At 43.2% G+C, this 14044-nt stretch overlaps 1 protein-coding gene across 2 annotated transcripts in view; it reads left to right on the forward strand.

The window, feature by feature from the left end:
- fto (FTO alpha-ketoglutarate dependent dioxygenase) overlaps nt 1-14044 on the forward strand; it is a 118341-nt gene that overhangs the window by 66204 nt on the left and 38093 nt on the right. The window lies entirely within an intron of this gene.

A 14044-nucleotide genomic window follows, 5' to 3' on the forward strand; every position in this document is an offset into this window, starting at 1 on the left:
TGGCCCAGCAGAGCAGCTACATAACTGCTTCATGATAACCGCCCTACTGTAGCCTACAGTGCTGCTGCCACCCAGCCCTGGCTGCAGCACAGGACCAGCACACCGCATTACACATCCTGTTAACACACTGTTCAACACCAGTGAACACCAGTGACACCACAGCTTTGGCAGCTGCACATGTACACTGAGGGCCAGATTCACTGTATGTATGTGATGGCATGAACAAAAATATGCACTGCACCTTTCTATTTATATTTGGGCCTGTAATATGCATGAAATCTGAGTGTGATTTACCTAAACAGCAGCTGTGTGTGCAGCCAGTGACTGGGGCTGTCTTCTAGTCACAGTCTGAGAGTGAAGGATAACTAAAAAATCTGCAGTTCTGTGGTGGGATTTCAGAACTGAAATCTACTGTAATGATGTCTGTTAATAAAATTGTAGTAATTGTTTTCACTTACAGAAAGGTTTAAGTAGGAGTCATTAAATAAACTTATAAGAAAATGAAAAAAAACATGGAAAAAAAATGAAAACAGGAGGAAATATTACTTATAAAAATCATAAGCCGTCTCAATATAAATGTCAAATCAAGGCATATCCACAGCACATTAGCAGCTCAGTAAATGTCAAGTTCAAGTTTAATGACTACACAGCTCCAACTCCCCATCAACTCTTTGTTTGGTCATATATTGTATTATGTAATATGTAATAAAACATTTGATTATTGTGTTTTTTTCAATTATAGTTCCATCACTTCTTTGTCTAATTGGATGCTTTCTTGACTACCTGTTTACAGCTTCCTTGCAATTTTTTGTGGAGCTCTCATTTTTTTTGGCTGTAGTCAGGGAGTTTTCTGTAGGATAGTGTATGATTAACATTCCTCCTGCCTATACACACAGACAGAAATATCACAAACTGAAATATCACTCTGACCTAAGTGTTCAGACCCTTTACTCAGTACTTAGTGAAAGCAGCCATAGCAACTTTGAGTCTTCTTTGGTGTGACATGACAAGCTTTTGCACATCTGAAAAGCCATCTTAAGGTCTATGTCTGGACCACTCAAGGACATTCACAGAGCCTGTCCTGCGTCATCTTGGCTGAGTGCTTAGGGTCATTGTTGGAAGGTGAACTTTCAGCCCAGTCTGAGGTCCTGAGTTCTCTGGACCATGTTTTCTTTAAGGACATCTCTGTTCTTTGCTCCGTTCAGTTTTCTCTCTGTGCCTGGTTTCCTTCAGACATGATTCTTGGAACTGAGGCCAGACAGTTCAATCTTGATTTCATCAGACCAGAGAACCTTGTTTCTCACAGCCTGAGAGTCCTTTAGGTGCAGCTTTCGCGTGTCTTTCACTGAAGACAGGCTTCCATCTGGCCATTCTGCCACAAAGCCCAGATCAGTGGAGTGGTGCAGTGATGGTTTTCCTTCTGGAAGTTTCTCCCATCACCACACAGGATCTCAGCCAGGATGACCATTATGTTCTTGGTCACCTCACTTACCAAGGCTCTTCTCTCTGGACTTCTCTGTGTGGAAGAGCCCTCGTCACTCCAAACTTCTTCCATTTAACAATTATTGAGGCCACTGTGCCCTAGGAAACCTTCAATGCAGCAAATATTCTGTAGCCTTCCCCAGAAATAAAATGAATTTAAACAATTTTAGCATAGGGCTGCGCTGTAACAACATTTGAACAAAGTAAAGGGGTCTGAATACTTTCTGAATGCACTTTAGGTGTGTGTTAGCCCTATGATCAAACAGCACTGTTCCAGGATGGACCCCATCTCTTGCCCGTTGTGTGCTAGGATAAACTTATCCATGTGAACATACATGCAGCAGAATACACAGTGAAGCATGTTTATCATATATTTACCAAACATTTGTTTGTCCATGCCTTAAAGGGATGCTCCATTAATATGTGTATTTTGAGTATCATATACTGCTACCCACAGACCTGCTCTTAGCGTGCTTTGTGTAAGACTGTAGAATACCTTTCCTTTCTTTCTTTTTTATTGTTTATTGTCTTTGCTCTCATCTTTTTTTTAAATCACTTCCCACCCTCCTTTCATCAGGATCAGGGGAGCAGATTGTGGGTCGAAGGCGTGGGTTGTGTTGGCAGGGCTGTGGGGGCGTCAGCTGGGCTGTTGTCCCGTCAGGGGGGAACAGGCTGGCAGCCCGGCGGGAAGGCCCTGTTAAAGATACACTGCTGGGAATCGGACTGAGCCAGTGCCTGGCCCAAACCACGCACACACACATCAACACACACACCGGGAGGCATTGGTAAGGAAAGTGGTGGGGGTGTCCAAACCTGGGATAAAGACATTTCCTCCCTCATTTATAAAATCTGACACCACCAGTCTGCCATCTCCTCCTCCCTCATCAACATCCCTTCACAAAGATCACACACACGCACACACACACACACACACATGCTGGTGCACATACAGTGAAAATCAGAGCAGCAGTCTACAGTCTTATGCTGCAGTTCCTCTAATACCCACTAGATGCTGGATTGGAAAAAAAGGCTTCACAGGCTTAAATAAATTAAAATTTTGTCTTAAATATGTCTTCATTGTTTATTTTACCCCTAACTTGGGAACGATTTCAACAATTGTCATTTAATTGAAGGGAAATATAAATAAGCAAATTAAAAGAGGAATATTTTGCAGCCCGTGTTTGGTCTGCCTCAGCTCCACTCAGGCCTTTTTTGTCCAGTTTTGAATTTGTGGCTCCAAATAAACACAAATTTAGCTAAAAGCTGTAAAACCACATTATAACTTCAAAATGTCCCTTCAGAAACCTTGAACGGCCTGTGTGCAGTTTCACATATGCTACTTTGTTCTTTTTCCACATCAGTGTGTAACTCCTTACACATAATTTAAATACCTCAGTGGGGTTGGAGGACAGTTAAGAGCTCATCAAGCATTGTTGCATTTCTCTACACATCCAAGACCTACAGTTAACACCCCCTCAACACGCACCCACACAGTTACATACTGTACTACATGCGGTCTGTGTCCAGAAGGGGCTGCCTGCGTGGCATGCTATCCTCTTGTTGTCTGTTTAGCGAGTACAGCATGTGAGAGCACTGCCAAATTTGCATATGGCGCCATGTATATTTCAGCAGCGTTTAAGACACACATCACCGGCAGTGAATTATGCATGGGGCTGGTACAGTAGAGGTGCTTGTTTTATGCACTTGTGAAGGGAAATTGAACTGTGTTTTCTTCTGCTCATGACGCTCAAGGCCCAAGGCCCATTAAAGTACACAGAGCAAACAGCCTCTAAATGGACTGGTGGTGTACATTGTACTCCCTTCTAACAAAGGGGGCCTGGCATAGAGAAAGGCGTCCGACAGGTTCTGACGGCTAGGTAATAGGATTCCCACCTCTCCAAAGGGACTGACTGAGGTGCTGTTGTAGTATCCTTGTAGACCACTCTGTCTTTTTATAAGTGAATGTGCATATGTGTTTGTTAAATGCGGTGCTGTGGAAGAGATGAGTGACTGAATAATTCAAAACTGGCATGTCTCACAAAATGATGCAAACCCGTGCATGGATTGTCAGTGGGAGGAATAGAGTGTTGCAGTAAACACAGCCTAAAAGGCTCTTATGCATTATAGACAAGCCTTTTGAAACTGTTTTCTCATATGCAAATGGAACACACACAGCTGCAAAGGCTTAATATGAATCTTTTCCATTCACTGCAAATCCAAATGAGGCATAGGGCTGTTTATGTTTATATTGTGTGTGCGACTGCTAGAAGAGGATGGAGGGGTGTTGGTCGAATCACATGAAAGATACAATAAAAAGACACAATTGTGCTGCTATCAGTGTTTACTTTAAAGACGTAGCAGTTAGAGCTGTGGCTCTGCACCCAGCACCCAGCAGTTGTGTTCTCATAAGCCTCTTCTGGACTGAGGGAATAGACTGCAGAGGATGAGCATCATTAGATATGTCATTTAAGACACCTATGCTTTCCCACTGCTCTATATTTATCCACTTGCAGGTGTCTAACAGGCCCTCAGGTCAACACATTGTGTCCCTGCCTGTCAGCTCGGCAGTGGACGGGACATATGTGGTGGATAGAGACAATATGAAGCCACCTGCTAGTCACCCTGCCCTCTCCTCTCCTCTCCTCTCCCCTCCTCTCCTCTCGTCTCCTCTCAGCTCTCCTCCTCTCTTCTACTACTCTTGTCTTCTCTTCGCCTCACCTTGCCACTAGGTGCATTTTGTGACAATTCATATATCCCTGTTATAGCAGCCTTGTTTAGCTTGGCTTAGTACCAGTGAATCTGCTATTTACAGAGTTCGTTTTAGCCACCTCTGCGTGGTAAATGATGATAAGCCTAGCCTGTAATAAACAATCTCGTAAACAGCTCTGCAGCTCAGTCCTTAATGGCCTAAGGGGCTTGTAAGAGCTTTATAACACATTTATTACCCCTTTAATGGCCTAGGAGCTGTGAGCCATAACATAAGCTAACACTAATTTAATTTCCTGACATATATTGGCTTTATGTTATCTTTAGGTTTTGGTTATTTTTGCCACCTTGCTTGATTTCATACCTAGTCCTATTTAGGGTCTTGCTTAATGTATTGTGACACCAAAGAGAACTATATTCAGCACTTGCCTCAATTATTTTGCCACTTGGTATTCAGAGTCTGGTGAGAGAAGAGAAGAAGCCATTACTTTGTTAGCCAAAAGCACACATCCACTCAGAACAGACGAAAGGGCCAGCATGGGGAATCGAGATATTTGATGTTGAATCTCCCCCTATTTACAGTAGGATGCCTGAATAAACGTGTTCAGAAGCTGGAAAGCAGCATTATGACCCATAACCCCGAGGTATTTGAAATGGAACAGCAGAACTTACTTTGAAAAAGAATAGGCGATGTGCTCTGGGCTCACTGTTTATACCTTGATGTGATTTGGAGTGAAATGTAAAAAATAAAAAACAGCCTGTTTATCTGTTCTTTCCCTTTTGTCCATGGCTGAAAATTGCAGGGCTTAGGAAAGGGATGCTATTCAGATGCTCTGCACTGCTGGCAGTGGTTGGCAAAAAAAGGAAATATCATCTTTTGTTTTAGTGTCTAAGGCTGGTAGAAAACAAGTATTATTGTAAAAGTTTTCATGCTAGGTTTTTAGATATTTATCCATTTTTCGTGTCATCACCGCTCAGTGCTCAAACCTTATTTTAGCAGTTTTGTCTTGCAGAAGTGTCATTTCAATCCAAATAACTATGGGATTTTATTTGACAGATCTAAAAGTAAAAAAGTGGACCTTTTTACAAGGTACAGATTTTTCATCACACAGGTCCCCCTCTCTGCAGCATTTTCCCATTATGGTTTATTAAACTACCTCTGGGGCCTGAGTGTCTACTTTAGGTTTCAGTGCTTCTTCCTCCAAATACCAATTTCAGCCCTTCCTCAATTATTCTTTTGTCTGCAAAGAAGCAAGGTATCAATCTTTTATGTTTTGGAAAAATCTGATGAGTGCTATTTGCCAGACCTCCTGCTCAACAGAGATTGTGGAGCTGGCATGGGGAGAGAAACACGAAATTGCAGAGTAAATCAATACTGGGCCAGTAATGTTAGGGGGGATCCCCTTTCAAAGAGCAGAGCTGAATTTGTATGCCTTATGTTTTTGATCTCTTACTGTACTCATTTCATTCCAGACGCAGTTGTTATCATAGTTGCTGTTGTTTGTATGTTATTTTAGCTTCTTTCCCAAGTAGCTATTTTGCAATTTGGACAAAAATACAATTAAAGGACCATCTGTTTTCAATGCTCCTAACGTCAGACAGATGGGGTCTGTCTATTGAAGCCATACCAGGACTCTGGCAGGTTAGAAGCTTCAGTAATGAACATGCTAAATATGCGACTAGGCTGATTTCATCATAACAAGGCCTCTATGGGCTAGAATGGGTGAATATCTTTTTTCCTGGAGTTGAGCTGTTGCACTTTAGCCTTGGCACTAGTTTTTAGGTAATAGACCCTAGTGGTGTAAGTTTCAGTTGTACTTGGGACGCTTCTCACTCATGCCATGCTTAAATCTCCGGAGACTCAGTCATGGTTTTATTGTTGACAAACCAAGATCTGTTCCGGAAGAAATTTGTCTCGTGTTCCACAGCGACAGTTTGTCAACACATGATGATACAAAGTGATAAAGGCTTAAAAGACATTCATATCCAATTGCGTTTGTCCCAGCATTGCTTTAACTCGTGAAGAGCAGTTTATTCGCTCTTGCATGTTTTTCATGTTTTTTACACCTCAGAGTACTATGAAGGTACATGTTTGTAGCATGAGAAGCCCCAGTCCTCATAGGATCCCTAACCACTAAACCTGACAACGCTAGTTAGTATTTTGTGCGACATGCAATCTTGATTTTTGCTGAGCTATGCGGGGCCACTGTAAAGGCCACAAAACTTTAAAGAGACCACGGCAACTTTTGAGGAGTCATGGGATTTGTCACATGCTTTCACTTTCAAATTCCTCACATTAAGCTTCAAACCACTGACCCTATGCTTGCCCAATTATAAATGTCAAAGAAAATCTCACAAAATGCATCACACTGATCCCTTATGCATAGCGCATGTGTAAAAACAGCTTGGCCACAATCCTGTATGCTGTTATTGGGTAGTCTTACTTCCTGATCCTGTTCCTTTCTGGGCTGCTACGATACAGCAGTAGTGAACAGGAATAAAAGGAGTGCTTTTTTTGGTACTTGCTAACTCCTGTTTCAGATACGACGGCTCCCGGAACTGCTACTGAAGCAGCGCAACAGAACACAGGCCAATCTAATGGATAATAAAATACCCTACAGACAGTTGTCCTGAAGTGTTAAGGTTAATTGTAACAAATACACTGCCCCGCCCTGTTCAGTTTGTGGGAGACATTTAAGTGAATGTGAGACACAGTTGGATCGGGTTTTCTTGGGACTGAGGCAGGGTCTGGGAGTGATTGATCACACTGTGTTGAGCCTGATGGACTCAGGCCTTCTCTTAAGTACATGCACCCGCCCTCTACTCTTCCAAGCATGCAAGCACAAACATTTCTTGCACAGTTCTTTTACCTAGAAACAAGCCCAAGGGCTGTGACCAAAACACTTCTAATATAGGAAAATTGAGCTGCTTTGAACTTTGGTGTTTTTGATAACTGCTTGGTATGCTTCCTGGAGGATAACCTGTGGGCTTGGCTTCCCAAGCTTTAATCCCTTTGATTAAGTGCCAGGGCAAGATAGCTCGGCACTCAATAGGCCCTTTACCTTCCTAAAATCCCCACTGTCCTGAGCTTGAAAGCACCAGTGCTCTCAACTCTCAGTAGGTGAATTTTGAGCCCTCCTTAGACTCCTCTGCAGTTAGTTGTTTTCAAAGTTTGGGCCAATAGCCTCCTTCCTGTCTGTGCCCTTTCCCTTGTCCCCTCATCCTGTTTTAGGTCAAGATGTCCTCTGTTCTTTTGCCCTGTTTATGCATTATGATTCATAGTAGCAGGGGTGTACGTGATACAGCACTGCGCCTCCTTCTCCTCCTTCCCTCCCTTTCAGTGACGAAGTGGTGTTGACGGCAGTGCCACAGCCTCCACAGATTAGCAAGGCTCACAGAGGAGGAGCACAGTTGCTGGGGTAATTATGCTGAGAGTTGTGGGTTGCCAAATGGAGGATGAGGCTGGGGCCTTGGTTCCATACTGGTGGATCAACCCTGAAAAGCTGCAGCTAATTGTTGGGAGCGTCCATGGTCTAAGCCCACCCAAGACCCCCCCATCATCACCTCCATCTATCAGGTCATGGTGCTCTGGACGTAGTGGAAGTATGCAAAGGTTTCCTTGTTTAGTTACTCTGCCTTTGGCTGACTGATAAATAAAATGTTTTATAACCATTTTGTATAAATATGCTAGGTTGTTACTTTGCCAAAACTTTATTTAGCTTTGTTAATACATTTGCATATGACAGCGGACAATTTACTTGAATACATTGTCAAATCATGTAACTGTTGATTAAAATTTTTCCAAAACAATTCTTCGTTTAAAATTAGTTATTTGTCAGGAGGAATATCACATTATGGCTTACTGTGTCATGCACTTCTCTTTCAAAACAAGCCCAAAATGTGAGGACAAACTATGAACTCAGGACTTCTGCAATCAAAGATTGACTATTGGCAAAAATGTTGTATGTTGATAGCTTCATATTCTTACATCAGTATTGGTCTCAGTCATAAATCCATCTCAGTCAAACCCCTCAGTTTGCATTTCTACTTAACTGGAGCGTAGCTGTACTGTATTTGTTTAAGTCTTTGTTCATCTGTGTTTCATACATATTTGAAATGTATCATGATCTGGGTCCAAAACCCAAACAATTGTTTTGTGCAACTATTTCTCTGCTCTTTTATGGGAAATTGTCATAAACCTTGAAGCTTGAAAAGTAAATGAGCTTGTTTGGTAGGAGAAAACCTCAAACTTCAAATAACTGGCTCATATTTACTGCATCTAGCTCCTGATGCCTGCTTTGATTGGCTCGGTGTTTCTCAAGAAGAGCTTTTGTTATGTATTTCATTGCAGCTGCCCAAAGACAACCACTGGATTTAGATGCAGATAGAAAACAAGACACTCTCTAAAATTGGCTGACCCTTCCCAGCATTCTGTAGCCTCTCTGCCCCCACCACAGAGATATAAGGGCACGCTGACATACTTCTGAGGCATCTTTTGTTGTTTCTCATGGGTAAATTCTGCCCAGTGTTATTCCCTCTGAACCCCCTCCACACACACACACACACAGATACTTGCACACATAACCAAAACCAGTCCCCAGCGAAATCCAGAGGGTTGCAGTTTTCCTTCACACACATCAAATATTACAGCATAAATACAGTTAAAAGATTACAGATGGGACCATATTTAGATATATGCTTACATTTATAATCTAAGACAGTAGCTTGAAACAACAAGGGATAATGCATGTTTTCCTAACTGTAATTATTTCATAACTTTTCTGTTTTCTTTCATTATCTCTCAGTGCATCCATCTGTAAAGTGACTAATGCCCTCTTACAGTCACAGTCAGGAGAGTCCTGTTGTAGAAAGACTAGAAAATGTAGAAATAATACTGCAGGAGAACCATTATGAAGTAAAATATTCACACTTTTTCTTAGTGTAATTGCCAAGTGTACTATACGTAAGCTAAGAATGGTCTTTAGCCTTAGATTCTGTTTGATTTTGAACCCTCATGAATCTTGCTTCAACTGCAGCATCTGACACATGGTATAGGTTACATAAAGTACTAAAAAAGACTCTTGAAAGACTGCTGTTGCCTATGTCCTAATCAAAGCTGGCAAATGATCTAGCCACTGAAACGTCAGTCGTGGTGAATAAGTCGGTTTGCAGAATGTCAATGTGAGTTGTTGTCCCAGGAGGGTCAGTAAGTAGTTTAGGAATGCAATTGATGAGCCACTTCTAGGTGAAGTGAGTTACCAGGCTAGACATATAAGTTATCAGGCTTGTTTAATCAATAGCTCAGGTAGTAGAGTTAGTGTCTCACCTCAGAGAGACTTTTAAAGACAAGATCCTGCTGGCTTTTCATTTATGTCCACCAGCTTATCAACAGCTAGATCAGTTGCCAACTTTGATAGAGACACAGACTTTGCTGGCCTCTCAGTAGTCTCTTCTTTGGCACTTATCCTGTGCCATGCCATCCCTCCCTAACTCCAAAGCAATGTCCTGTGGCATCTGAATAATGTAGTGGGTTGAGTCATCCACCATGGCAGATAGCAGCTTGACTGCATGCATGTGTGTATGAGTGCTCGTTTGCGTACACGCCTTTGCAACATAAATATGTGCGATACTCAAGATGGGCTCCATTACTTCTGCAGCAGGGTATCTCCTAACTCCTATCTTTTTAATTATTTATTTCATGAACAGTATATATATTTTGTCGGGGGTTATTGGGGCATGAATAAGCGTGTGTCACGGCCTTTTCACAATCCCTTATGAGCAAATCCCACCCCCATCCCTGCCTTGCCCCCAGCAGGCCCAGCTCAGAGTTCTTCTGATAGCCATGAAGGGATTTGGGCTGGATGGGCAGACCCTGACTGGGCTGATTGCTTTGAATGGCACTGGCTAAAGCTGCCTTTGAAAGCAGGGGCGTTGATGAGCGCCTTCTCAGAAGAGCCTGTGTAGTCACTGCCTCTGGGAGGGACCCTCACTAATACCCCAGCATAAGATATACAGGAAGAGGCAGGGATCACCAGTCACCCCCAGCCATACACACACACACACATACATGCACATAGACATGCACACACCCACTTACTTAGACAACAACAGAAAAGTACTTCCAGTGAACTTTTTGACTTTTACTTATGTTCCCTACTAGTTGATGGATGTGTAATTGACTCAAGCGAGATGGTGCAATAACTATTTTAACCTCCCAAAAATACTGCAGAGTTGAGTTATTCATATTATTTAAGTCCTCCTTCAGCTTGATGAACAGCATGCTGCACCTCTTTCTGTTAGTGCTGAAGCTTATTTGAGAATATGCTCTGAGCAGCTTGCACAGACAGGGAGGGAGGACTTCTGGAGGAGTATGTGGGCTTGCTTGTGTTGTTCGCTGTTTCACCTTGTCCTTTTGCTCTCATAAAACACCTTGAACATGTGAGAAGACAAATTACAGCTCCAGACGCAGGTGTCCCAGTGTGTTTTTATCTCTCAGCAGGCCCCCAGGGTACATTACCTGTGTTCCACAAGGCTGGCTGTGACATGGGAGCTGTCACTGCTGGGGCCCCTGGGGCCCAGACTGCTGCTTAGAACAGGGTGGCCTTCTCTCTTTGATGACCTGTCCCCTGGAGCATGGGGCTCTGAACTTAAGATGGGTCCGCACCCAGCACCCCTGTCCCAAACCCGCTTACCCCTTGACTCTGCTATCACCTTAGTCATGGGAACAGGCATGTCCACCATAAGCATGATTGGTGATTAACATTAAAACACAGGTTACACAGCGTCATGCTCATTATGATGATTGTTGCAAGTTGAGGCACAGCAACATTGGTGGTTTTGACTATACTACCATCTTAACGGAGTTCATACGTATGGAAAATTCCTAGGTAATTCTTGTTGATGTCAGTAAACCTCGTGTCAGAGTCAGAGAGTTGGGGATACGTGCTTGTCTTCCACAGCAGTCGAATGGCTTCAGGCGAAACAAGCTAATTTTGTGTGAAAGAGAGAGAGAAAGAAGGGGAAAAAGAAGTAGCAGTAAATTACTGATAAGTGACAGAGAGAGCAGCTTATCGTGTGACAGCATCAGTGTGGAATGAAGTCCTGGTGTGTGTGTGTGTGTGTGTGTGTGTGTGTGTGTGTGTGTGTGTGTGTGTGTGCGTGTGTGCGTGTGTGTGTGTGTGTGTGTGTGAGAGAGAGTTAACCCTTTGACACATCTCATGGTGAGGGTGAAGGTGAGTGAAACACAGACGCACAGATGAACAACTGTGGAAAGCAAAGAGGCGGAGAGGGAAATGGGAAAGATGGCAGGAGGGGAGTGGGTGGTGCGTACAGCTCGCCTGGCTTTATTTTCAATTGCAGTTTACGATTTTTCATGGTCATGTCTCCCCTACCTCCTTTTCAAAATAATCGGCTGTCGGTTTTTGCAAGTCTGGCCGCCTTTCATTTCAGAGGTTTGTTTTTGAAAAGGTTGCTATTATAGCCAAATGGTTTCTGTGCTTCTCTAAACACGGCAAGGCATTAGGCCGGGCTCCGGTTTCAGGGCCTGGCTCCTAATGAGAGACCCAATCACACAGAGGGAAAAGACGGATCAGTCCTGCTACACCAGACCCAACCTGTGGTTTACCTCTTGAAACATAACCACACTCCTTTGCTCTCTCTTTTTCCCCCTTTCTTTTTTATTCCAGTCTGTCGTTCTGTCCACCCCCTGTCATGACTCTTCTCTTTTAAAACCAGGCTTGATCAGAGTTGATTGTGCAGCTGCACTGTTCCACACAGATCTGTAAATAAATAGATTAACACCAGGGCCCAAATTTGGCCTCACAGCTTGCATGGATTTCATGTTGGGTGCTAGAATACTTAGTTTCATTTCTTCAGCCTCAGACGGTGACTCAGAGTAGTGACATGTCATGTAAGTATTGGTAGAATATGTACATGTACAGCAAATGTACTGCCCACTTCTAATTATACCTTGAATGTCAGGGCAGGGAAAGGTCAGTGGTCCTTTAGGTGCCTAAACAACCTCAGGGCTTTGAGAGATGAGAGGTAAAGGGACCATTGGAAGAGTTTTTAGCTACATTGTCATTAAGGCTTAGACCAATATAGATTAATGTTGTACTTATTCTGTTTACAGTTCTCCCATATTGCAAATGTTTCTAATGTGAGACTAGACTTTTTTTTTTTTTTAAGTAAATATGACTGCTGGGTTCAGTGAGCTCTGCTGCGGGGTCTGTGACAAAACATGTCATATATTAGCTGTAGTTAGCTGTAAGTATGCCCTGACTCTGTGTGCGACTCTTCAGTGTGTCTGTGTACAAAATACGTGCTGCAGCCCTGACTCAAACACATTCCCAGTTCTTTCTGCTATTTCCCCAAAGACTCGCAATTTCCTCCTTGTTGGTGTACATGTCATGAAGTGCAGGCATGCGGTTCTGGGATAGTTGCAAAAGTTTTTTGCGCTAATTGCAACATTCTTAACCCGAATGGACATGTCTTTATATTGTTTAACACCACCTCCTGCGAACCTGTGCATGTTTCATCTGTCATCTACTTTGTATGCAATCCTGCCATCACTAAAATTCATCCTGTCCTCCTTTGCACTGTAGATGTCAACCCGTTGGGTATCATTAGAAACAAATGTGCAGTCATTAATTTGCCTCAAATGGTTTGGGTTGTGAAAGCATTTGTGGAATTGTACAGCACCTACAGTAAGGCAGCTACGTTCCCAACTTCCTCTAACCCCACGGCTCTCCACAATTCTTCCTCCAGTGTACACAGAACTCTGTTCTGCACTACTGAGTCACTAGACCCTGTCAGTAAGATGGTGGCTTTGACTCCTGTAAAGTTTGTAATGGAAAAGACGATGGAGAAGAAGAAGAGACAGAGAACAGTATGCACAGAGAGTCTTCTGTCACTGCGAGACACTCTTCAGTCTTCTTGCAGTGGGGACTATGATTTATGGAGGAGTCTCCATGTTGTAAGAACCTGAGCACGATCACTCATTTCTGTGAGAAGGAGGGGGGGTGGGGGTCTCCTCTGTCTCTGGTGCTTCTCTTACACACCTATCTTAGGTCTTCTTATTTCAATTTCTGTTTATAGTTTTGACGGATTATAAAAAAGAAATGCTGAATGGATACCTTCTCTTTTTCCCTTTCCGTTCTTTTCTCTTTTTTTTTCAAAGTGAGTGATTGTTAAACAGTTTATGTATTCTCTTTCTGCCTGTGTGTTTATTGGAGGTAGTGAATTAGGTTTGAAACCATCACCAGAGGTTGTGTTTGAAACTTGAAAGGAAGCCCCCATAGCACAGGCCCCCTCCCTCTCTCTCTCATCCCGCCACCTTCACTCTCTCTCTTTCGTTCTTTCTCTCTCTCACTCATTCACACACAACCTCACACTCTCTCAGCACAGTTGTCACACAGTGGCACCGCTATCTGCACATTATTAGTTATTACTTTATCGGCTCCCAAAGCTGTCAGAAGACACCCTCCTGGAATATACAGCAGGCATAAGCCATCAGTCCTCATTACGCTAGACCCGTGTGCAATTTACACCCAGCTGCCGCTCACACACCCATGACGACATGCTAATGTGTGTGTGTTTTTTGTGTGTGTGTGTGCGCATGCTCCTATGCAGATGACAGGGCTGCACACATGTGATATGAGCACACCTTTGAGGTAATGCAGTCACATGTATGAATGTGACGGGGCTAATGTGCAACATGATAAAAGCAGCTACCAAGGCCTTTACGTATGTGTTTGAAGAGAGCTAAGGCTTATGTTTTTTCATGCTCAGTGCTGTGGCTCCAAGCCACCAGGAGGCAGGGACAGCATTGAAAACTGCCGCTGAGGACAGCTCAGGT

This window comes from Toxotes jaculatrix, chromosome 1 (genome assembly GCF_017976425.1).
Source record: "Toxotes jaculatrix isolate fToxJac2 chromosome 1, fToxJac2.pri, whole genome shotgun sequence".
In the NCBI taxonomy this organism is placed as follows: Eukaryota; Metazoa; Chordata; class Actinopteri; family Toxotidae; genus Toxotes; species Toxotes jaculatrix.